Genomic DNA, 27,445 nt, shown 5'->3' on the forward strand with positions numbered 1-27,445 from the left:
AATCAAACATCCAATTACACGAACAACAAGGTGGTCAAGCTACTGCAATTTCAGAATCCGAAAGAAAAAGAAAGGTTGCGGCAATGAGCCGACAGCCTTCAAGTTTATTGCAGCAGACTCCATACGCAATGTTCAACCCAAGGAAATTTAAACCCAAACAAAGGGGGTCATCGAACATTCCAATGACTATCCAACCGAGAATTCAAGCAAACAGGAAGTTTCTGGTAAGTAAACAATGTATGATTGCTGCAACGAAAAACCACTATGAGCTTCGCAATTTGACTCATGCATTCACGTTCATATGACCAGAACCAAAACCATTATTTTTAGCCAAAAACCCACATATTCTTTAACCTTTTGTTGCTTACAGAAATCAGGCAAAACCAAAAGAAAACATCTTACGATGAGACAAAACAGATCAAAGGGTCATGCCAATCAGATAATAGAGAGAAAATTTCCAATTTTGCTGGGCTCACTTATCACAAACATCAGCCATGAAAAACAAACAGAGGCATCTTAAATTCATGATAAAGAACTACCGAAGACTCCCAAACTATTGTCCATGCATTCATCAACCATAAATCAAACATTAACGACAGAAAGATCTAATCTTGGCGTGAGTTTGTGACTGAAGTACCTTGGTGCAAATCTGCCGAAGGCAATGGAGGACTGAAGTGACGATGAAGGAACCTTGACTTCAATGGCTACTGCAACTTTTCCTTCCTTCGCCGCCACTCTCGTTCACTCTCTCAAAGTCTTCCTCTCTTCTGATTTTTCTCAGCTAAAGCCCGTCAAAACCCTCAGCTTTCTGTTCCTTTCTACCGCCATTCCTCCTACCTCAAAGCTCCCTTTTTCTCTGCCGTTGTTTCACTCCCTCCCCAGATTTTTCAGCTGCCTTTTTCCTATGGTTTCTGTCTCACTCATTTTTCAGACCTTAGCCCGTCATCCCATCACCCTCATTTTCTTCTTCAGCCGTCACTCCTAGATGAAACCCTCTCTCTGCTTCCTCTGTTTTCTCTTTCTTTTGCTCTCTCATCTTGCGGCCGTCCACCATCTAGCTCTCTCTCTCTCCCCTTTTTAGCTTCATACCCTAGCTCCCTTCTAGAATCATCCTTCCAGGTGTCCTAGACACCTGGCCTTTAAAGCTCCAAATTTCATCCCAAGGCCTTCCTCCCATTTCTCTTGCAAGCTGCGGCAAGAAACGCAGCCTTTGCTGCATACGCGACCTTTTTTTTTTTTTTTTTTTTAAAAAAAAAAACTAATTAATTAAAACAAAATTGGTAATAAAAAGAAATGACAATTTAATCGTAAATAAAACGTACAAAATTCGCAACAAAAAGGTGAAATAAAAAACTAAGATTTTCCTGTATTTTCTTTTTCTCTTTTTTTTCTTTTTTCATTTTTCAATTTTTTCATTTTTTCTTTTCATTTTTAAATAATGAAACTAAATCTAAAACAAACTAAAACATATTTTTTGAACGCTTTTTCTTTTTCCTTTGAGAAATTCTACGTTAAAACTTAAAAATAAAATAACAACATAAAAACTAAAAAACTAAAAACTAAAAAGTGAATAAAACTAACACGACAAAAAAAAACTAAAAAAAATAAACAGTAAATGAAATTACACCAAAAATTTGGTGTCTACACGAGTTTCCTAAGAATGTATTTACAAAATGACACGGCTTTTGGCCAACAGATGTCATGTTCAAATCTCTGGATATCTTAGCTCCGGAATTCAATGTTGTCAGAGGTATGACAAAAATGAGAAGAAATCTAAATGGACCAAACCACCAGTTGTTCCTCTTTGTGCTTGCTCATTGCAGAAACCTACCTTGGCGCCCATTCGGGTTTTCACCAAGGCTGCCCCCACCCTTTTTGTTGGTTTTTTCTTTTCTTTTTTTTTTTCAAAAACTAAATTTGCCCCAGTGTGGGGTTCTTTCTTCCTGATCATTTTTCAAAATGAATTTGCCCCAGTGTGGGGTTCTTTCTTTTTCCCATATCTCTTTCAAAGATACATTTGCCCCAGTGTGGGGTTTTCTTTCCTTTCTGATCATTTTTCAAAATGAATTCGCCCCAGTGTGTGGTTTGCAATTCTCAGGGGCTGCCAAACGAAAATTATTATTCTGATAGCTCAAAGGGGATGACTAGAGATGAAATGTTTTGATTGAAAAGGAAGATGGCCTGACTTTTGCCTCGCCCCTTGCATGATTTCCTAAAAGAAACTTTGCATAATCAAATAAAGAACATCTTACACATGTCCAAGTTGATAGGTTAAGGGAATGTCTGTCCTTCCATCTCTCCTTTGAACACCCAATAAACTTTGTCAATTTAAAGCAAATTTGCCTTCGACTTCGTCTTTCATCGCTTTAGCACTTTGTTTTCTTTTCAGAAGATCGGTGGCGGATCCTTTTGTTATGAACATAGGTCATGCGTTTTGACAACGTTGGTCATGGCACATAGCATTCAACTGCTTTTCATCAATCAGAATCAATTGTTAATGACACTGCTTTAACAAATCAGCTTCCAACCTGGCCGAAAAGGGATTTTCTCAAATGAAAGGATTTTTCAATGAAGGGATTTCGCAAATGAAGGGATTTTTCAATGAAGGGATTTTTAATGATTTTTCTCAATGAAAGTTTTCTCAATGAAGGATTTCTCAATGAAGGCATTCTCAATGAAGGCTTTCCCAAGGAAGGAATTTCTCAATGAGGGCTTTTTAATGGAGGAATTTTCAATGAAGGGCTTTATCAAATTCCAGAACAGTGATATTCAAAGAGTCAAATAACTTCACCTTTGGCCATTTCAAAGAATTAACAAAAACCAGAACAATAAACAAATAAACAAATAATCAAATTGTGCATTTCATGAAACTCCAAATCAAAGCGGAAACAAAACAAAACTCAATTGCAAAAGACGCTTTCATTAAGCTATGCACATATGCAAGAAAAAGTTTTCATGAATTTTAGCAAATGACAACCCCTAGACTTATCAAAATTCCCTTCGAGAGGGAAGATAGTCAGCCATCCAAATTGTGCAGAGCTCTTTCAAGACCTTCAAATTTCGTCATTGGAGGTGGATGCCTCAAAGGTGTCCTTGTGTTTAGGAAAAGGATTTGTTTTCATATTTGGTCCTTGTTCTTCCCTCCCTTTCAAAATTATGTCTCCGGCCTCAATCATGTCTTGGATTTTGTGTTTAAGTACCCAACAATTGGTAGTAGAATGCCCAGGAGCTCCAGAATGATAAGCACAAAAAGATTGAGGATTATAACCAGGGGGAACTCCTTTAGTATAGACTTTAGGAGGTATTGTACCAATTTTCCCCGCGGCCTTGAGCTGCTCATATAGTTGATCGAGGGGCCGACCTTGATTGGTAAAAGTTCTATATCGGGCCGGCTCTTGGGTGCCAGCGGTCTGTTGATAGTTGTAGTTATGGTTGACGGGTAAGATTGGTCTTGGATGATAAGGAGAGCAAGGTCTAGTTTGAAAGTTATGTGGGGAGATATAAAATGGTGTTGTGGGTGTGTTTGGGTAATTTGGTCGAGGTTGAGGATGAGTGGTATTGGTATGGTAAACAGGATGAGGGTTTGAATAGTAAGGGTAAAGATTTGAGTGGGTAGGGTATTGTCGACGTTTGGGCTTTGAGACAGGGTTTTGATTCCAGACAAAAGCAGTTTCCCTCTCTTGCTTTTTGAATTGTTGCTTCTTCCCATTACTACTTTGGCTTTGCAAGGTATCCAACTGGGATTTAAGGGCAGAGACATTAACAATCTTCCCAGCTTTCACGAAGTCATCGAACTCTTCAAGCTTATTGACAATAGCGGCAAACGAGCATCCAGTCATGCGGAAAATTTCTTCAAAGTATGGCGGATCATGTGCCTTAATGAAAATGCGTATGATTTCATCCTCAGTCATTGGTGGCTCGACTTTTGCAGCTATTTTCCTCCACCTTTTGGCATATGTCTTGTGGTCCTCAGAGGGTTTTCTTTTTGTTCCTTCCAACGTGGTTCGCGTCGGAGCCAGCTCGCAATTATACTCGTACTGCCTTACAAAAGCGTTGGACAAGTCAAACCAGGTCTTTGCTTCTTCGGGTTTCAGCTTGGAATACCAGTCGAGTGCATCCCCCTCCAGACTTTCTGGGAATAGCCTCAAAGGCAGATTTTCATCATCTGTTGGCCTACCCAACTTGTTGGCGAACAATCTGAGGTGTGTCTTGGGATTGCCCGTTCCATCATACTTGTTGAATTTCGGGGTCTTGAACCCCTCAGGTAATTGCACATTCGGGAAAAGGCAAAGTTCATCGTAATCCAGGACTCTTTGTTTGTTCAACCCCTGACTTTTCCTTATGAATTCGTCAAAACGATCAAGGCGTTTGAGCAGCTTTATATCAATGGGAGCACAGGATTCCCCCATTTCTGGCTTGGTTTGAATGGTATGGTCTGGTAAGAAAGGCTCAGCTGTATCGTGATAAAAGGTATGCGGCTTAGGAGGTATATTCGAAGTGATTTGGGGTTGTGGGCCTTGCATGTAAGTAGGGAAGAATGAAGGATCAGAAGGGCAAGTGTATGGCAAATGTATGGTGGGATATGTGAAAGTTCCTTCGGGTGGAATAGGTAAAGATGGAATAACGGTGACTTGAGTTGAAGGGATGACGAATGGCTCTTGCTCAGCCTGCTTGACGGGTATAGGTTCGGGTTGAACTCCGCTGCTGATTAGCTCGTCAATCAATTTCCTTTGGGCCGCCATCTCAGTGGTCATCTTGTCGAACTTAGTGAGCATCTCAGTCAACTGAACCCCCAAACTCGCAGTCTCGTGTTGAATGGTAGTAGTAGACCTATCTGCTTGTTCAGGTTGTGAAATCATGTTTACACGACTCCTCTGAGCTTGACTACGGGATCGTGTTGTGATGGGGATTCGACGAGAAGCTATGTTTAAATATTACCTGAGAATTTTTGAAAGACTGCCTTTAGATTCAACCCTCGCTTAGTTATTCCAAAGAAAATAAAGAAAAAGAAAAGAAAAAGACAAGAGTTAGTAGATATCCAGAAAATTCAGATGCATGTCCTATGGGGGAACCCTTTTTGTGCCAAGGGTAGGCCCAGCATGAAAATGCAATCCTCTGAGGTAGGCACTATACCGTACCTGATGGATCTGATCAATTCCTTGAGTGAAAGACAATTTTTTTAAAAAATTTGGTCAATTGGAGTGACGAGAGACATTTGTCAAAATGAAGACAACGTCCGAATGGATTGATCACTTTTGATCGATACAAGATTTTGTAAAAAACGCACGGGTTTGACCTTGACGAACTTCCTATCAAAGAGATTGGAATTCGTTGATAAAATTTCTCAGTGAATCACGGGTCAAAACCCTAATTGATCAAATGATTGGATGCAATGGACGGTTTTCTTCAAAACTCGACTAGATTTCCCAATTTGGAATTCGATATCGAAACCCTAATTGGTCAAACGGGTTAAATGAAATTGACCCTTTATTTAAAAATGACCAGATTACCCTAAAAGGGGAACGGGTCAAATGAATTGAGTAAAATTTAAAACTTACTCAAAATTGACCGGATCATCCTAAAAAGGAACTTGGTCAAACGAATTGACTAAAATCGAGAATTTATTCAAAGTTGACCAAATCCCCCTAAAAGGGTAAATTTGGCAAATGAATCGGACGAAATTGATGATTTATCGAAAATCGACAAAAAAGCCCTAACTAATCAAATGAATTGAATGAAATTGGTGATTTATTCCAAAATCGGCCGAATGACCCTAAAAAGGGTAAATTAGTCAAATGAATTGATGATTTATTCAAAATCGACCAGGTGACCCTAAAAAGGGTAGATTGGTCAAATGAATTGATGATTTATTCAAAATCGACCGAATGACCCTAAAAGGGGTAAATTGGTCAAATGAATGAAATGAAGTTAATGATTTACTCAAAAATCGGCCAAATCACCCAAAAAGGGTAAATTGGTCAAATGAATGGTTTATTTATTGAATGAATTGGCAAAATGGATTGGTTGAATTGTCCGGCCATTGGTTATTTCAAAATTCCATTGCGATGCATTAGCCTATGAGCCTTCTAAAATAAAATTTTGGCCTCAATTTATTTATCGTCTCAATAGGTGGAATCATTTGTGAATTTCTTCAAATTAATGTTCTTTGCGCAAGGGACTTTTACCAACTTCGATAAAAGGGCCAAAAAGTGATTATTAGACGCTCATATTCCAAAAAATCGCTCTTATGAAGACGATCGGATCCTACCTTACCTTGTGCACTGCCCCTTTGGATGGTACAAAATGTAAACGTGCAAGTCTCCTTGGATTAAGTATCCGAGACACAAGGTGGTTTATTCCTAACACGGGATCCCCTAAATGGCATTCCCTTTCTAGGGTTTAATGCATGATGCCAGTTATTAAAGCGATGTAAATATGCAATTCGAAATGAAACGTGACCTAAGGAACCCTTTATCTGCCAGGGTAAGCCTAAAATGACATGGCATTATTAATTTATGGACAAAATATACCACAATTTCAAACGTGCAATAACCTATCTACAAGGGTAGGTCCTAAAAGGAGGTCATGCCAGACCTTTTATCCCTTAATGTTTGTGAATGCAAAAGACAAGAGACAAAGAAACGTTAGTTCAGCACATAATCACATAACACGTTTAGATAACAACAAAGACAGGTAAGGAAAGAGGGGTGGGACCCCTCCCCTCGTGAATAGTGTCCCTAGTTCAGGATAAGGCCGACTCTACCCTAGGCAATTCTATCATGGATGCATGAGGTTAAGGCTCACTAATGCATCTAGACTCGATAGGTCATAGGTCCCCGAGCCTTCAGACTTAGAAATCAAGGGTCATCAATCCCAAGGTTCTTTGTCGGTGGCTCGAGCGATTCCCCAGACGTTGCTACGCACACGTCGTGTTACGGCTACCCGTTTGGGCGAATCTAAAAAAGAATCCTCAACCTTCGACTAAAAACTAATAGGTCATCAACCTAAAGTTTAAAGCGGAAGATCGAGTGACCGACTCGGATCATGCTACGCACACGTCGTGATACGATCACATGTCCAAGTGGTCGCCTAAAATTCCTAATAGGGTGGAGTGGCGTGACAAGCCACTAAAAGAAAAATAAAAGGGATAAAAGAAGTAAAGCGTATGCTCGTATGCTAGTGCTCGTTTGGAGGGGTAGGGTCAAGAACCAACGCGAGGCTCTAGGGTGACCCATACCTCCCAAAAATGCAATGCAAGCGCGAGATAACAAGTAAACATTCATTCGAACATACATTCGTGAGTCGAGGGATTGGTTTGATTACGTACATAAGACAAAAGGTCCTAAAAAAAATGAAAAATGCAATCCTAATATCCACATGCCATGCATAGAAAGGGTAGAAAAAAAAGGAAACAAATGGTTAAGTCAAAATGCTTGGACCCACTTAGGAAGTCCCCAGTGGAGTCGCCAACTGTCGCGCCCCGTTTTTTTGATAAATAAAAATAAATGGTTTGAGAAAGATGTTTTTGATTCAATTGTGATTGGAAAATGATTTTTGTGAGTTGAAAAGACATGGGTCTCAATGGGACTTGGAAAGCGACGATTTGACCCAAAAAATAGTTTTAAAAAGGGTTTTGAAATGAAAAGTTTGGAGTCGCCACTTGGTAATGATTTAAGGTGTACCAAGTCACCTAAAAATGAGTTTTAAAGTCAAGTAGTAATAAACCCTTTTTAAAACGACTCCTAGTCTACGTAAAACAAAGAAAAAGGTTCGGGAGTCACGTTTGACAAAGGGGAAGGCAAGGATAGACTCCAAGGCACCCCTTTGACCTAGCCAAGGCTAGTTGCGTGACTTAACCCTAACTTTCCTAACTTTCTACCCAGGGTATGTATTGCATGTTGGATTATGCCTATATGAATGCAGAAACGAATAAATGCAATCCTAAATTCTACGATGTGTCTTGTGAGGTTTTTTTTTGGTCCCAGACCACATGAATTGTGGCGGCCAATAAAGGGAAACCTCATAGAGGTCGATTAATGCAAATGAGGGTTCAAATTCAAGCGTGCAAGTGTGAAAGTGTATGAAAGATGCAAGAAATATAAGTGCAAGTGTGCGAATGTATAAAAAGGTGCATGTGTGAAATTGTATAAAATTCAAGTGTTTTTTGTGTGCAAGTGTGTGAAAATAGAATAATTGATATATAAGGTAAAGTGGAATTTCATTTGTGAGGTGAAAATGAGCACGTGATAGGAAAAATGTAGTGAGAAAGTATGGTTTTGAGAAATGTGAAAAAATGTGGTTAAAAGAGTATGTAGGTGATAAAAATGAAAGTATGACCCTAGAGGAATGCAACAAGTCGGGTACGGGGGTTGACTCCTAACTTTTCGACTTTGATTTTCCCTTTGATTAGAAGGCGAAACTAGCGTGCTAAGGCTATCGAGTAGCCATACTCGCTCGTTTCCCTTATCGGAAGGGGGCACTCAAGCAAAATGAACCCTATAGCTAGTATGGGATGCAAAACCTAAAATGAGGGGAAAAAGGGTTCGAGGATCATGCCAAATGATAAAACTAAGGAAAATGCGTGATATGTGGTGAACAAGCAAATGATGTACTAACGATGGAAAATCCCTAAGGGTCTAGCGTTGGACTAGCCCATTCTATGAATTCCGACTAGCGTTGGACTAGTGGAAACGATAAAAGAAGCCACAACTAGCGTTAGACTAGTGTGGTGACGTACATTCATCCATTCCATTCATCCACACTATGGAAAGCAAGTAGACATGCCGAACACTCATAAACATATAGCACATAACACTTAGCATGCTCGACTAGATGCAAAAACCTAATAAAGCAAGTTAACACTTAACACGTAAGCATGCAACCAAGCTAATGAACCTATTACATTCACTAACTAAAACAAAAGGGGAAGGGGAAAATGGACCAAATTGCTCGCCACAGCCCTATCTATTACAGGCCAAGAGGTGTACACATACCCCATTAAAAGAATAACGTAATAAATAAAAAAAATAAAAAGTAAATGACATAAGTAAAAGGAATTAAAAAAAACTAGGAAAGCAAAGTAGACATGCAATTCACTTAGCACGTTGAGTCACATAGGAGAGACACAAAAAGGGATAGAAGAAATTATACTGCCCCCTTTGAATGATATCCAAATGAAAGAAAAATGGCTTCAAAACAATAAAAACGTCACGACACCTCAAATAGTAAAGTATAACAAAGTCACCAAATCTCTCCTAATTGCAATTTGAATGAAATCAAACAATACATAGTTTCCAATAAAGAGGTCCACCAAGGACCCAAATGCATGCATTAATCAACCATTCAAAGTCAATTGAAACATTTTAGAAATTTTTGAAAGTCCAAAAGCAAGAAAAAGGCCAAAGCCAATTCATTTCAGAAAATTCAAGAAGATAGGCGAACGCAAGATCATTTAAACACAAGGTTCTTAAACTCTTGCATTAAGTACCACCTATACAAAAAATGATAACCAATGAAAATAAACAAGCAAAAATGAATTGAAACATTAATTCGGCCAAAGACTCCATTGTGAACGCTAATCAAACATTCAAGCCAAATCACACATTTTAAGGGAACTTCAAGGGTCCAGGGGCAAAGAAAGGTCAATGAGTGGTTTCACTTGCATTTTAGGATCTCAAAAGCAACCATTAATCAAACAATCAAAGCCCATTGAAACGTTTAAAAGCTTCAAAGGTCCCAAGAGATAATAAAAAGTCAAATAACAACCCAACTTGCATCCACCTTAGGACCTAAATGCAAAATCATGGAATGTAATTGGGCCATAATGCATTGCTGCAGAAATCTCAGGGGTCCAATTGAAGAAATTATTCTATTTGTTGGGTCATAGTAACATAAGGTGAAACCTGAGGGGTTCAAGGGTAATTTTCCTGAATTTTCATGCATGCAACGTAGAAAATTTCTGCATTTTTGAAACTTTCTGCAACTATTTTACATTAAGCTCTAAACAACCGAGAATGAAACTGCTGCACTTTGCCTTCAAACTAACTTCATTCTTAGGTTCAAAAACACAACTTCAATTAGATATTTTCCAACCCAACATCACAACTTCAGGTTAAGCAACTAACCATACCACTACCATGATCCAAACAAACAAACAACTCAGAAAGATATCACACCCACTTTTGGGAAAACATGCATGCCACGGCAAGAAAAAAAAAAACTTCAGCTTCCACAGTGTTCCATTTTGCTACCAAATTTACAGCTTACCAAATTGCCTTCTTACTCCAAGCAACAAATTCAAAACAGTAAGATTACCCTATAGATTCTTCTAACATGAACAGCCAAAAACCGACATCGAAAGGACAAAGTGAGCTACTGCATATCAGCCAACAAAAACCACTAAGACAGGAATGCGTAAGAACAAGCGAAAACCAGCCATGAAGATAGAGAAAAACTCATTTCCATATTTACCCATTATCTCAATACCGAACCTAATGTGAAAGTAAAGAGAAAATGCATCCTAGAAATGGCAAGCAAACTCAGAAATTCAAGCAAATCCAGATTTTAGCAGCCTGCAATTCATTTTTGACATGGCCTATCAATAAGTATTCAACATAATTCAAACCTTTTCAGCCCCAAACATACAAACCTGACCCCCTCTTTATCATCAAATGTCGCCCAAACATGAAGATTCAAACAAAGACAATGGACAAAAATGCAGCAACCGTAAATCATTAAACTATAACCAATCCATTTTCAGGCTTCAAACAACTTGGGACTGATCGAAACTTTGCCCACCAAAACACATTTCAGCACAAAAGGCATAAACATCCACAAGAGATGAGAAATTTTACCCAAATGAAAAAGGTAATGTCGATAGCAGATGATTTGCTGCAAGACTCGTGCTTTTCCGATGAAGATCGAAGACGATAACAGCAGAGTTGGGTTCCTCCTCTCGCAGAGCTTGACGAAGAGGCCAGGCCAGTCGGATCTCACAATCACACTAGCATCCTTCACCAACGCTGCGGCCTTCTCTTTTCCTTACTCAACCAGTCGCCCACCAGATTCTACTCCACACTCTCAACCCGTCACTGCCACCCCAAGCTTCCTCTTTTTCCTCCGGTTTCCTTACTCAACCCAGTCGTCCCAAACTCTCTAATCTCTCCTTCAAGCTTTTTCACTCTGATTTCCTCCCCCTTTTTCCAGGATTTCTTGCTGTCTTTCTATCTCTCACGCTCTTCCTCTCTCTTGCTCACTCCAAATTTTTCCAGTCGTCCTCTTCTCTCCCACTCTCTCTTTCTCCCTTCTCAGTTTTCCTTAGCCGTTCCACTCTCTCCCCCTTGCTCACCGAAAACTCCCCTCCTGCGGCTGTGGTTTCCTCTTGCCTTTTATATGGAACACAAGGCCACTAAACCCTCACCCCAATGGTGAGGATGAAGGCCTGTCCCCTCCCTTTCCATCCGGCCATCCGATGTCTATTGAGGTTGTCCTTTGCACGCTGCAAAAAATTGCAGCGTGCATGCTGCGGTTTTTTTTTTTTTTTTTTAAAACAACTTGATAATTACAGAAATGATAAAATAAAAATATAAATAATAATAATAACAAAATTACACAAACCAGGTAATAATAATAATAACAAAACAAAAATAATTTTAAACAACAAACTAAACAAAAATGGCCATTTTTTAATTTTTCAATTTTTCATTTTTCATCATTTTCTTTTTCTCAAAATAACTTAATAAAAATAAATAAAGTGCCCAAAGATTGAATTTAAAGAAATAAACATATTTTTGTGAACAAATTTTCCTTTTTCTTTCTTTCCATTTTTCCAAGCCAACTAAAGCCTATATTTTTTTGATTTTTTTTCTTTTCCCTCTTTTTCTTTAATTTTCTCTTTTCTCTTCTTTTTATGATTTTTCATTTTCATTTTTCCTTCAAGAAAGCATTGAATAAAAACAAAAATGACTAAAACACATTTTTGATGTTTTCCTTTTCTTTTTTTTCTAAAAAACTCTATGCTAATCTTAAACTTAAAAGCTAAAACTAAAAACTAAAACTAAAAGTAAATAAGAATAAATAGCAAATGAAATAGGTCAACTTAAAGGGCGAAAATGAATAAAACTAAAATATCATAACAACTAATAGTGCAAAACACACAATAACGAACTAAAATGCAAGCAATCTAAAATGAAAATCATGAAATAGATGCTACATAAAATTATTCAAAATTTGGTGTCTACACTACCACATTAGCATCTAAAATCACATAAGTGTAACCGTTCAGTTCAAGTATGCAAATAAGAGGTAAATCAAATCAGTGAAAGGATACGGACGGCTCTCAAGAGCCCATTTCCACACTTGCAATCTTGATCCAACCTCATTGACCCTCCGTCAATGTTAAAAGTACCAAACCGTAGACCTCACTTTACTTCCATTCCTTCCACCCAACATACCCCAACCGGGCCCGCACTCCATTTCAGTAGTTTTTGGTAATACTCGAGTATACCGGAACCAAGAGTCTCATTACCACAAGGTTCCCCAGTACAGTCCCCGTGGCAAGTCAATTTTCACGACCAAGCCCTCGCCGGCTCGATTCAATTGACTACCAACGAGGTTGAGCTCAGTAATACAGTAAGGCCGTTGGATATTCGTCCAAACGACACCAAATCAGTTTTTCATGAAAGGAATTCGATATCTCATATATCGATTGCAGTATTTCAGTAAACGGTAAACAGTCATGATTGTTATCACAAGGGGGGAGGGCGGTCAAGTACACCCTCACCTCTATCAATTCCAATAGCCAAGTAAGCCTTCAAGGCATCAAATGCACATATAACAAAGCCACATTGTAACAATTAAGTGAGTAGTATACTCACCAATCACGTAGGTGATATTTCATGCACCGACGTTAAAAAAGTCGCCGTGAACCCTCGTCACGTCCTAGAACACATAAACAAAGACCATGAGACTCGATAACGAGTCATAAAGCCATGCCAATCACAATCCCAATAGGGTTTCACATACATATTTAAGCATAATAGCAAACCAGAAAATCAGGAAATGCAACTCATTTGACCCAACAACAAAAACAGTTTTGGCCTCATAATGCGGTAATGGCACAAAATGTGCTACGATTATCGGATGAGGGTGTAAGACCCACCATCTCGAAGCTAAAAGACAGGGCTACAACAATGTAGAAGGCCACTCAGTCCAAATCCTAGCACAACTAGGTCAAAAATGTAGAATACCAAACCAGAACCGAAATTGCAGGTTCACAAATCACACTATGCTGTAATCAGTACAACTTAGCCTATACAAGTCCAAATGCCGAAATTCCAAAGGTATATGATAGCTAAGACATCCAGCTACATTTCATCAGAAGACACCAACATCCAAATCCAAAGCAATACCAGTCAAAACAACCCATTTCAAACACAGTTCGCACATTCTGATCAACCCAGAACAGCAACAGTAAAATCGACATATCTCACTCTACACTAATCCAAATGACCTGAAATTTTTTACAGGCACCTCAAACACATCAATACCTACAACTTTCATGTTTTAACTAAAGACCAATTCGGCCTCTAACCACATGATCCAAAACCGGACAGAAAAGGGGGTTATGAAACCCTAACTTTTCACATTTCAATCCAAACCCAAAATTGGTTGCATTTATCAATATTTCACACCTACTAGAGTCATAACCCCTCATTATCAACCATCATAAACAACCACAACACCATGATCACATTGAACCAGAAAATTCCTCAAAAAAAATAAAAACTTCACCAATTCATCACAAACCAAGAAATAAATCACATAATCCATCACTTTAGCTCCCATTAGGCACAAATTAAACATCATTAAGTATAGAAGGAAGTTTAAGCATCACTTACCTAGTAAACAAGAGAGGGGAAGTTGTAGGACACCTTAGCTCTCCAAGAAAACTTCACCAAATCACTCACTAGCACCAAAGAGAAGGTTTTTATGGAGTGGAAACTAACTTAAGCACTTGTTTTGGTTGATTTGAGCTAAGTAGTAGCTAAACTTTGAAGAGTTTTTTCTTTCTTCTTGCTAGAGAGGGCCGGCCATAAGGAGGTAAGAAAGAGTGAATTTTGTGGTAATTTTTAAGATATTTAACTAATTGGGTCAAAAGTCAAAAACATGAATAGTAAGTCATCAAGTCAAATCCAATGAAATGGTGACACTTGTCACCCAATAAGTGCATTCTTATCCTTTCTTTTTCCTCTCACATCAATCAATTCACATCCTCTACTTATCCCTTAACACCCGATAAATTTTACACAGTATCCGGAATTTAACCTAATTGGCCGAATTTTTCCGAACTTTTCGCACTAGTGGGTCCCACGTCCATTATATATTCTTAATTTTCTAAAAACTCTCCAATACTAGAAAAATTATCTAAAAACTATAATTATTCATAAAATCCACCAAGAAATATTCCTAAGCCAGAAAATGCAGAAAACATGCAATTAAGGGGAAAACCCTAGGAAAAATATTAGGGAAATGCGGGTTCTCACACCTTTGGTACGCCTTAGGGGGAGGTGGGGTCATCACACCCTTCTTCTCTTTTCAAAGGTGCCTTTTCGGATTTTCACCTTGATAAACAAATCCTACCCATAGCCTTTATCAATTCAAGAATGTGTTTTAAGAAATGATGGCGTTAGTGCGACAATCCTTCCCTTGTAAAATTGGTGGTGTATTGACATCATTTGCCATGTGACTTAGAAAATTTCCTTAAAAGAGGTGATGCCAAGAACGGAAGCCAGGACTTTTGATTTTTGTAATGGGGTATGGTGAAGTGTTAAGAAAAGGTTAAGGCTTGAAGGCAGACTTCTGAAAGTAGTTTAAATGACCTGAGATCGCATTATTGCACTATCCCTATTTTAGGGTTAAATCAAAACTTGCCCCAGTTTATTTTCTAAGACTCTATTTTCTTTTATTTTTCTATATTATTTTTTGATTCCATTCATCTTTTGAAATGTTCACAATTTGCCCCAGTTTATTTTTTACTGAGGTTTTCTTTTGTTCATTTCCTTTTCTTTCAGCTTTCCTTAAAAAATTGAATTTGCCCCAGTGTGGGGTTTGCAATTCTTAGGGGTTGCCAAACGAAGTAATTTATTCTGAAGGTTCAAAAGGGATAATTAGGGATAAAACGTCTCAATGGGAAAGGAAGAGGGCCTGACTTTCATTCCATTCCTCGCATTAACTCTAAAAGAAAATTTTCATTTAGCAGATGAAGAATTTCTTACACAAATCTAAATTGACTGGCTAAAGGAAATATTGTTCATCCATTATTGCGAGAACAAGTGCTCCCACTGGCAATACCCCTTTTTATTTCTTCTTCTTCTTCTTTTTTTTTTATAAAAGGGCCCTGCCAGTTTGGTGCCAATTTGCCCTTAGCCTTCTCTTTGCACTGGCAAAACTCTATTTCCACACTTTATCTCCTTCTTCGAATAATCATGGCTTGTCCTTCTTATTGTAACACTTTTTCAACTTTTCATTCAAATGAATGCTAATTTCATTTCCTTGATATTGAGCCTAGTTCAACTCGAGTTTTTCTTTATACCATTCGAGCCTCTTTGAACTATTTTCGAATGTCTGCTCATTACTCTTTTCATTTTCACATTCGTGAGATATTGCTACCATCAAACTTCGGAACAGTGATATCCAAAGGGTCAAAGGATTTTATTGTTATTATTATTTTTTCCATCTGTAAGGAATGTGTAAGTAACACAGTACATATAAAACTGTACATTGCGGGAACGGCAAAAACGGTGCACGCGCTCGCGCGGAACGGCAAACGGAAACGGCCAAATCGGCCATCTCAAACCGTTTTGGTCAAAAGTTAGGCTAGGAGTGTCGGATCAAGGTACATGAGGTACCCTTACGAAGCTAAGAGGAAGGGCTACAACTTCCCTTTAGACATCTCAACCCAGATCGCAATAGATATAGGTCAAAAATACACGAAATAGTTCCAGCTGTGTCATTGCGGTTTACCAAACAGGCCCTGTTTACAAGGCCGTAACTTACGGCTCCGAAATCGAAATCAAGAAATTCCAGAGGCGTTAGAAATCTGAGACGTAAGGCTAAAACTTTAATGTTTTGGCCAAGACCTGAATCCATTCAGAACAGAACGAAAATCGAGTGCCAAAGTACCCGTCAGAACTGTCCAGATACAAGGCAGTTCTGACGAGCGATATTGTTTTGATCATAACAGGGGCTACGGGACTCGGATTTCGACGTACTTTAAACCATTTCGAAGCTGAGATCAAGATCTAAATTTCTTATGAAGGGATCAGCACCTAGTTCGTACGGGATCAAAACCGAAAAATCACGGGCAGAAGCTGAAATGCAAAACGCACAAAATCCAGTGTCCCAAAGCAGGTTCAAGTGTTTTGGCTATAATTCGGGCTACACTACCCCGTTTGACCTGAAATTTTGCAGGCATACCCAGGACTTAAGAGGCTACAACTTTCATGTTTTACAAAACTTCTGAATCAGCACGGAACATCAAGAAAAATGGAGCTCAAGTTCAGGTTCTGGGTTGCCCTGTTTACCCATTTTGCCGGTTTCAAATGTCGCAAACACATGGTTCGTTCTCATGGTTCTTATGCAGGTTTTTCAACCACTTTTGTACCAAATAAACACACATATACTAACATCTAAATGGTCTACAAATGATCCGAAATTCCCCTCCCAAGTCAATACCAAATTACCAAATACTAACCACAACACCTAACTTAACTTCATATGCACCCATCAACTTACACTAACATCCAACTAACCAAACCCTAACTCAATAGCCATAAGCTCAACTAAACTAACCTCATGGAGTCTAGGGTTTCTTAACCCAAATCAGAATTTTGCTAGAAACCAACCAATCAAGTGAGACAATTTATCAAATACAACCACTACAAGTTCATTTCTCAACTAAAACAAGTAAGGAAAGCATTAAAACAAAAGCCCTAATTCCTCTCTTTCTTGACCGAAATTTCCAGCAACATAACTCACAAAAATTAACCATGATACTTCATAAAAACAAGTGATAGACATAAGAGGTACCATAATCAAGCACAACTAAGATCCTTTACCAACATAGCCACTAGTTCATCAATCAAGAATCAACTTAAGACTTCAAATAGACTTTCTTACCTCAAGATTAAGGATGTAAGATGACTAATGATCTTAGGCCAACTCCAAAGTGGATTCTTTATGCTTCAAAATGAGGATTTATGGAAGGAAATTGATTGAACTTCACAAACTTCTCTTGGTTTCTCACTTCAAGGTGGCCGGCCCTCTCTCTCTATTTTTCTCTCAAATTTTTGTTTTGTTTGTCTCACAAATGACTTAATTATGACCCTTGAGACTAATATGTGGTGCAAGACCACTTAGGAGAGATATTTTTTAAGGCTAGCCAATCACATAAAAGCTCCTCAATTGCACTTTTAACCCTTGCACTTCAACTTTCTCTTTCTTATACATGTTCCCTCAAACATTTGATAATCTTTCAATTTACTCCATAAGTCATAACTTAATCTCATTTAAAACATGTAATCACACTTAATTACTTCACTAATCACTTTCTCATCTTAATCACTTACACTTAAACATACTTTATCCCACATAAAAGTAATTAAACAATAACCTTTCTGTCAAGGGCAAATTTAGAGTTTAAACCCAACTTAACACTTCTAATAAATCCTAACATTAGAAATTTTGCTCACTTAGGGTTTCTAACCTTCTTAAACTTAATTAACCTATACCAAATGGATTAAATCCTGTACTTACCCACACTAAGGCACACATTAACATAACTAACTTTAATCACCACTCGAACTTGTAACTAATATAGAACTAGGGTTTAAATCTTAATCCCTACTTAGAGTTTTCGAAATACTCCCAAACCCAAACGTTACCGCCTAACTAGTGAATATATCAACGTAGAACGGACCGGGGCCTCACACTGAGAATTAGAGAGTCCGAAAGAAAGGAGAGAACTTCGTGAGGGCTGAACAAGGAGAAGAACCATATTGGAGCTCCAAGTTGCGGTTTTTCCAGCACTGGGCATCTCTGTGGCAGAATCATCTTCATCAGTTTGCGTTTGGACGTCTCGCCTAAGAGCCTTCGTGATTGTTCAACCTTATAAGCGTCAAAGGTAATCTCTTTTGCCTTCTACTTCTCATACAAGCCTAGATATTCTCTGAACATGCCAAAGATCTTGCTGCTGTTTGTTATGAACGTTCTTTGCTGTTTTGATTCTTATGGCAGCCGAATGGGTTGAGTTTTGTTGAAAATCTATTGTTTAATCTTGTCCTGAGGAAATAAAATCTGATGGTTAATGTTTTTGGAGAAATTGTTGCTCTAAGTTGCTTGCTTGATTTGATATGCCGCAGATTTGAAAAATCATAAACTTGTGGGGTTTCATGAACAAATTTGTTTTTGCCAGCTTTTCCTCTAACTCAGATTTTACTTTTGTTCGTGCACTTAGTTTTGAATCCTGATGAGGTGATTGAGAGTCTTTCTATAGTTTTTTTTTTCTGACAAATCCATGAGGTTTGCTTGAATCATAGTTTGGTTACATGTGTGCATAAAAGTCTGCAGCAACAGGTTTGAAGTTCTGGCTTTGTTACAACAATTTTGAAACAAAAAATCAATCTTTTGGGGCCACTGAAGTTTTCTCCAAGATTTGCATATTTCCATGCTATGTTCTTTACTTGTTTAGATGTCAAAGTTATGTGTTATGTTACCTCTCTTAAAGTTTGGATGTTGGATTGAGAAATGTTGGGACCAAACTTCGTGTATTGGAGTCTGAAATTTGAGTTTGGAAGTAAAAGGTAGCAGGCCTGCACTTTCGGCTGCTGAAGTTTTTCGTGTTTGTTTGAAATGTTTGATTTGCCCGTCGTTCGGCTGAGATGTCGTGAGAATGTTTGGGAGCTTAGCAGTAGAGGCCAGCAGTTTGCTTGGTTTGTGGTTGCCGAAAGAAAAATCTTGCTGCAGTTTTCTTTCTTTCTTTTGTTGTCGGTCAAACCAGATTTGCCACCTTAATCCTGCAAACAAAATTTCACGTTTTGTTTTAGTCAATAATTTCTGGTTTGATAAACTTGTTTGTATGATGAAATGGATGGAGTCGCTGCTGGAAAATTGCCGCAAGCTTGGAAACAAAAGGCAGCAAGTTTTATTTTTAGTTGCATAAGCTTCTTGTCTTTCTTTTGTTGCATGAAACTTTCATAAAAGTATTCCAAGAATCCCATTGTTATTAAGTTGTAGTCATGTTTGATTGGAGATGGATCAAAGGGCTGCATGAATCTTGTTTGCCGAAAGTTGCTTGGAGTTGCGGCAGCTTTTGTTCTTTAAGTGTTGCACGCATGTTTTCCAGAATTTTTGCAGGATATTTTGCTGAGTTTTGTTTGTTTGGATTGAGGTGGTTATGTAGTCAGTTGCTTATTCTAAAGCTGTGATGTTGGGGTTGAAAATATCTAATCAAAGTTATGTATTGGAATAGAAAATCTGAGCTTGGAAACGAAATGTAGCTGGTTTCATTTTTAGTTAGTTGCAGAAGTTTCAGCTTTGTACGTATGCATGCATGAAAACTAAAAGGAAAATTTGCACTTTGACCCCCCAAGTTTCCCTTTGTTTCACTATGGCCCAAGCAATTGAAAAGATTAATTAAATTGATCCCTCAAACTTTCAATTTCTTTCAATTGGGTCTTTAATTGAATCGCAAATAGACTCCTAACTTTGTTTTGCTTTAATTGTGACCCCGAATCTTTGTGATGATTATAATTTGACCCCAGAGCTTTGCTAATGTTTGCAATCAAGTTTTATTCTTTTGACCTCTTGAATGTGGGTTGTTTATATGATTTAATTGATTCAATTTTATGATTCATTTTTACCTTTTATGATTGTTGTTAATTAAAGTGATGCATTAATCCCCTGCTTTGATGGTTTTAGCCCAAGTTATCTCTTTCTTTGGTGACTCTAGCCCAAGTTAAGTTTTGTTCACTTTACTAACATCACAAACGGGGAGGTATAACTTCTTTTATCTTTTTTTTTTGTCTCTCCTCTATGTGATCCAACGTGCTAAGTGAGAATTGCATGTCTACTTTGCTTTTCCTTGCCTCTCCTTAATTCCTTTCATTTATTTCATTTACTTTTACTTTTATTAAGTTATTCTTTTATGGGGTATGTGTACACCTCTTGGCTTGTAATAGATAGGGCTTGGAGAGCATTTTTTATTCATTTTCCCTCTTCCCCATTTGTTTTAGTTAGCAAATGTAATAGGTTTATTAGTTTAATTGCGTGCTTTTGTTGCTACGTGTTAATTTGCTTTATTAGGCTCTTGCATCTAGTCGAGCATGCTAAGTGTTACGTGCTACGTGTTTATAGGTGATTGGCATGTCTACTTGCTTTCTATAGTCATAGATGAATGTGATGGATGAATGCGTATACCATGGCTAGTCCAATGCTAGTCATGGTCCTCACAAGTCCAACGCTTGTGATAAAGCATTTAGTGAAGGGCTAGTCTAATGCTAGACCCATTAGGCCCGTCCCTCTCGCTAGTGCATTTTTTTTTGTATGCTTCACTACATTCCATGCTTTTTTCTTAGTTTTCTAGCATTTGGCATGCTCTTCCAAACCTTTTCCCTTCATTTTAGGTTTTTGCATCTTCATGCTAGTTATAGGGTACATTTGCTTGAGAGTCCCCTTTCGATAAGGGAAACGAGCGAGTGTGGCTGCAAAATAGCCTTAGCACGCTAGTTCTTCCTTCTAATCAAAGGAAAAATTAAAATCATGAAGTTAGGAGTCATTCCCGGTACCCGACTTGATGCATTCCTCTAGGTTCATACACTTTCATTTCTATCATATCACCTCCTCACTTTTTTATCCCCATTTTCTCACTACTTATATTTTTCTCAATCCACATGTCATGTTTGCACATTTTTCTTTCCCTATCATCTATTTATTTTTCTACCTCACAAATTGCACCCAATTGCACTTACATATTTACTACTATTACACCATATTTTCATCCACTTGCACACAAATACCTTTATTTTCTCAATTAGCACACATGCACTTTCCTTACATTTGCACACTTGCACTTTTCTTACATTTGCACACTTACACTCATACCTGAGTCTTCATTTGCATTACCCGTGATCTCTATGAGAGTTTTTCTTATTGGCCATCACAACTCATGTGGTTGGGACCAAAAAAACCTCATAAGAGACATTTTAGATTTAGGATTGCATTTTTTTCATATCCATTAGCCACATTCAACATGCAACACATATTTTGGGTAGAAGAATTAGGAAAAGTGGGGCTAATTCACGCAACTAGCTTTGGCTAGGGTAAGGGAGTGCCTTAGGCTTTGCCTTTGCCTTCTCCCTTATCAAATGTGACCCCCGATCCCTTTCTTTGGTTACGTAGACCTAAAATTCTTTAAAAAGGGTTTGTTTACTTTTCTTTTCCAAAAAAATCACTTTTGGGTGACTTGGTACACCCTAACTCTATACCAAGTGGCGACTCCTTTTCTATCTAAAAACCCTTTGTTTGGCCAAACCGTCGCATTTCACGATCCCACGGCCTTTTATTTTCACTTTCACACACGTTCACATACTTATCCTACACACTACTCTCACACCATCAAAAAAGTGGGGCGCGACATACATACCCCAACTGGGCCCGAACTCCATACAGTTTAGATTTGGTAATACTCGAATATACCGGAATCGAGAGTCTCATGCCCAACATCCCATATAACAGTCCCCATGGCCCGTCAATTTTCACGACCAATCCCTTGCCGGCTCGATTCAATCGACCACCAATGGGGTTGAGCTCAGTGATAACAGTAATGGCCGTTGGATACTCGTCCAAATGACACCAATTCAAGTCATTTCATGTATCATTCCAGTAACACAGTAAGTAATCATATAAGACAAAAGGGGGAGGGTGATCAAGTACACCCTCACCTCAATCAATGTCAACAATGCCCATAAGCAATCAAGTCATCAATTTCAAGTATAACAAAGCCACATAGTAACAATCAGGTGAGTAGTACACTCACCAAGCAAGCAAAAGGAGTTTTCACAAATTTCCGCCCGAAGAATGTCTTGAAGCACCGTCACGCCCTAAAATATTAAAACAAGCATAATGAGACTCGATTACGAGTCATAAGTCCAAACCGCACATTACCAATGCAAAATTGTAATAACTTGCAAGTACTATAATTACCCTTGGCTAAAGGTTTGGACAACCCTAGGGTTACCAATATCCTCCCTAGAGCATCCCAAATCCAATAAAACACAAAATATTACAGTTTGGACAGCATTTCCCTTTAAACTTCGAATTTCCAACCTATGAGCATTCACCCTTACTTTCCAAATACAATCACCAAACCCATTACAAGTCATAAACTCTTCAATACCCCTTACTAGAGTCTCAAAACTCTTCAATCCAAGCCAATTAAAGTGCCATATAAAAACCCTAGAAAAGCCCCAAATTCAAACCCTAAATCTGAAATTTTCCGTGCAATGCGGAAATTTTCCACAAACAATCACAATTTATGCACTATAGCCTTATTCTAAACCATTCCAAGCTATCATCCATGACCCAACAATAATAAACATATAAAGCAGAAACAAAAAATCAAGAATAAATATAAAATTCACCAAACTCACTAAAGTCATGAAATACCACCTAAAACCATCTCTTTAACTCATACAAGCCACAAATTTAACATTATCAAGAACAAAAGAGAGGTTCCTTTGCTCCTCACCTTGTAACTCCAGAGAAAAAGCAACTAAGCACCACTTTCTTCCAAACCACTTCCAACAACAACCTCACAAACACTAAACTACGGGTTTTTGTGGAGAAAATCCAAATTTAATCGGTTGAATCACAAGATTTAGGCAAGATTAGAAGCAAAAGGTTGAGATTTTTCTTTCTTTTCTTCTTGAGAGAGAGAGTCGGCCAAGAGAGGGAGGGAAAATGATAAATTTTGGGTCAATTTTTGGTTTATTTAGTAAAGTTAGTCAATTGGTCAAAAGTAAGAATAAACCTCCAAGTGACATTTGTCACCACCATTAATGGATGACTATCCTCTTGTCCCTCTCACACCAATCCATTTGATAACTTCTAATTATCTCTTACCACCTAGTAAAATAAACCCAGTGTACAAAACTTAACCTAACTGGCCGAATTTTATCGAACTTTCCGCACTAGCGGGCCCCACGTCCTATATACGCTCTTAATTTCTCAAAGACTAACAGATACTAGAAAAATAATTTAAAAACTATATTCACTCATAAAAATTATCTAGAAATTTTTCCTAATAAAGAAAAAGTAGAAAAGCATGCACTTAAATAGAATAAAACCTAGAAAATGAGAAAATTTACGGGTTCTCACACTCTCTCACCCTTAAAAGAATTTCGCCCTCGAAATTTCCTCACCTTGATTCACGAATAGTTCAGGATATTTCTTCTGCATTTCTTCCTCCACCTTCCAGGTATCCTCTTCTACCCTATGATTTCTCCATAATATCTTTACCAAGGGAATCTGTTTGTGTGAGGCCCCAGTCAGTTCGTAAGTTGATATTAGGGTCATTTAATATTCGGTGTGGTGAAATTAAGGTTTTAGGGCAAAGGAGAAACCCTAAACCTGGCTAAGATTGAAAACCCTAACTTTGCTTATAATAAAACCCTAGTTTATGCGGTATTCTAGTGTGTGTTTTAGCACAAGAAAAAAAAATAGGATTCGTTATAGTTTACAGAGGTTTAACAAGTTTGAAAATGGTTAGTAAACTCTGGATTAGCAAACCTCTAGTGTTACAATATTAGAAAGCTTAAGTGGAGTTTCATTTATCGCCCGTCTTTTTCCACATTTTCTTTATTAGAAAAATTTCCCAGATAATTTTTATGAGTAAATATAGGTTTTAGATGATTTTTCTAGTATCGGTTAGTTTTTGAGAAATTAAGAACGTATATCGGACGTGGGACCCACTAGTGCGGTAAGTTCGAAAAAATTTGGCCAGTTAGGTTAAGTTTTGGATACTGGATTTAATTTACCGGGTGTTATGAGATATTTAAAGGTACCAAGTGGATAGGTGTAAGAGAGACAAAAAAAAAAAGTTAGGCAAGCATTAAATTTGGTGACAAGTGTCACCAAATGGTTGGAGGAACTTTAAGACCACTATTCATTGTCTTACCATTGACCAAATAAATCATAAAAATCACCAAAAATTCCCCATTTTTCTCTAAGACTTGGCCGGCCCTCTCTCTCAAGAAAGGAAGAAAGAAAACTCTCCAAGTTTGCTTCAATCTTGCTTCAATCAACTCACTCAACCTTCCAATCTTGTTTGTGCTCCATAAAACCACTTAAGGGAGTGATAGTGAAGTGTTGTGTGGAGTTATTTGGAAAGCTAAGAGGACCTATTGCTCCCTCTCTCTTGTTTCTAAGGTGAGTTGTGAAGAACCACTTTCCTTCCTCCAATGATACTTAATTTGTGATTAGTAGTAGTATAAGGTGCAATATTATGGATTACATCTTGATTTGTGGTTGAAGTAGTGAAGTTTTCTATTTATTGGTGATTTTTCTGTTTTAATATGAATATGATTGTGTGGCTATCTATAATGATTGGAAATGGTATGTAATGACTCTAGGAGGTGGAAAAAGTGATTAATTACAACCAATTTCAGTAAGTACACAAGTTAGGGTTTTGTGAAGAACCTTCTGCCTGGTTCTATAGCTCCTAGTTAGAGGCTGAATTGGCATTGGCTTAAAACATGAAGGTTGTATAGAATGCTATTTTAGAGGTGTCTACAAAATTTCAGGTCAATTGGAGTAGCGTAGAATGAGAAAAGTTGAAATTACCCTTGCTGTCCTGGTTTTACCCGAATGTAAGAATTGCGCCTGTAATTGGTTGTTTTGGCTGGAATTGCTTCGGATTGGTTGTTAAGGTCTTCTAATGATTTGTAACCCTGTTTCTAAGCTTTCGGATGGCTTTGGAATTTCTGGATTTGGACTTATATAGGCTGAGTTATGCTGTTTGCAGCAAAAGGCGTTATGTGAATCTGTTTTTCCGGTTCTGGTATAGTATCTTGCATTTTTGACCCTGTTACACTCAAAACTGGACAAAGTTACCTTCTTCAACATTGTATCCCCTTAAGTCCTGAATATGCCTGTAAAATTTAAGGTCAAACGGATTAGTGTATCCTGAGTTATAGACAAAACACTCAGGCCTGTTTTAGACATTAGTTTGTGCTACGTTTTGAAATCAGCCTCTGACCGTGCATTTTTTCGTTTTGATCCCATACGATTTGGGTGTTGACTCCTTCATAATAAATGTAGATCTTGGTTTTAGATTCGAAACGATATAAAGTGCGTCAAAATCCAAGTTCCGTAGCTCCTGTTATGACCAAAACAAGATTGATCGTCAGAACTGGCTTGAATCTGGACAGTTCTGACGGGTACTTTGACACTCAACTTTCGTTCTGTTCTGAGTGGATTCAGGTCTTGGCCAAAACATCAAAGTTTTAGCCTTATGTCTCAGCTTTCTAAGACCTTTGGAATTTCCTGATTTAGATTTGTGAACTGGGAGTTACGGTCCAGCAAACATACCTTGTCCGTTACTCTAGAGTGCGAATTCCTGGAACGGTTTTCTATACTTTCGACCTATTTCTATTTAGATCCGGATTGAGGTGTCTTCATGAAAATTGTAACCCTTTCTCTTAGCTTCATAATGGTACCTCATGTACCTTGATCTGACACTCGAACCCTCGATTGTGTTCAAAACAGTTTTTACGGCAAAACGGCTAGGCCGTCATTTCCGATTTCCGTATGCCGTTTCCACACTCGTATGTGCCGATTTTGCCGTTTTGCCTGTTTTAGTATGTTAGTAGACGTTTATGATATTATGTTACGCAATCTTCCATTTCAGACGGTGGTGAGCTAGGTGGAGCCGGTGGGGCCTACTAGCTACTCTCCGCGGCACAAATTTCGAATTTTTGCTCTTTTGTTCGTTGTGTAAGTATTCAGGCCGCTCTTACGTGTTAGTTGCTTATGTGTTTTGATATGTATAAAAAGGGTACCTAGGCGAGGGTGTACTTTACCGCACTCGACCTAAACCCTAGTTTGCGCACATATTTGTACATGACATATGTATATGAATCATTTTGGAACTAAACCCCTTGAGCTTGTGGCTCGGGGTGACTTTTGAATAAATTTTGTGAAGTTTGTGAGTTTGGGGCCCGATCTCATGACCTAGATGGATTATTCGAGCCGGTTAGGGCTTGGTCGAAGTCAGTCCAACCTGGTTGAGGTCACCAAGTTTGTGAATCCGGTTCACCGATTATGTGGACCAAGTTTGTGACCCGAGCTTGTGAACCAAGCTCAATTTCGTTCGCTCGAGCAAGTTTGTGAGGTGTCTGGCCAGAGAGGGTGATAAGGTGTACGGTGGGAGTACAAGTGAAGTTCTACGGACCATTAATTGTGGTCGACGGAGTGTCGGCAGGAGATCATACATAGCACATGAATTGGCTTTGGAGCCACCTGTATCCTTATTATGTGATGTTACTTTTCTGCTTTTGCTTTACTCTTACTGTGTAAATGTTGCTACGTGAAATTTACGCTTTCGCCCCTGTTTACTTACTAAACATATAGTTTACCCCTTTCCTTTTGTTTTCCTTAGCAGGGGCCGACGCGGGGATTTTTGGCACGTACACTAGTATAGTTAGGTTTGATTGTAATAGTTGGACATATAGTATGTTTGTTTTTATTTTGGTGGTTTGTATAAGGACCCTCCTTAGGGTCTATCTTCTACTGGTTGTGGTTATAGTATATTAGAGTGGTTTGACTCGATACTTTTGAAGATGTAAATAGAACTTTTGGGGATTGTATATATTATAAACAGTTCTCTTTTGGTTTAATATAGTTTTATTAGTTTTGTGTTTCGAGTCCTGACACGAGCTAGGCAGGCGTCCCGCCGATACCCTAGGGTTCGCTCTTGGGAGAAGCGGGGGCGTCACAGTTTGCTTCTCAGCTCTTTAACTTTGCGGTCCAGCAACTGTATAGGTTTTTCTTCATAAGTGAGCGATTCATCTATTTCAACTTCCTCCGGTTGTAAGATATGAGATGGGTCGGGATAGTACTTCTTAAGCATCGAGACGTGGAAGACATCGTGAATTCTAGAGAGACTCAGCGGCAGTTCTAGCCGATATGCTACCGTACCTATTTGCTGAAGAATTTTGTAGGGTCCGACGAACCTCGGCTGCAATTTCTTTCCTCTACCTGCCGTGATGCTCTGTAATGGCGTAACCTTGAGGAAAACACGGTCCCCAACTTCGAACTCGAAATCTTTTCTTCGATTGTCCGCATAGCTCTTTTGTCGGCTTTGAGCCGTTTGGAGTCTTTGCCGTATCAA

Source organism: Coffea arabica, chromosome 5c (assembly GCF_036785885.1).
Source record: "Coffea arabica cultivar ET-39 chromosome 5c, Coffea Arabica ET-39 HiFi, whole genome shotgun sequence".
Classification (NCBI taxonomy): Eukaryota; Viridiplantae; Streptophyta; class Magnoliopsida; order Gentianales; family Rubiaceae; genus Coffea; species Coffea arabica.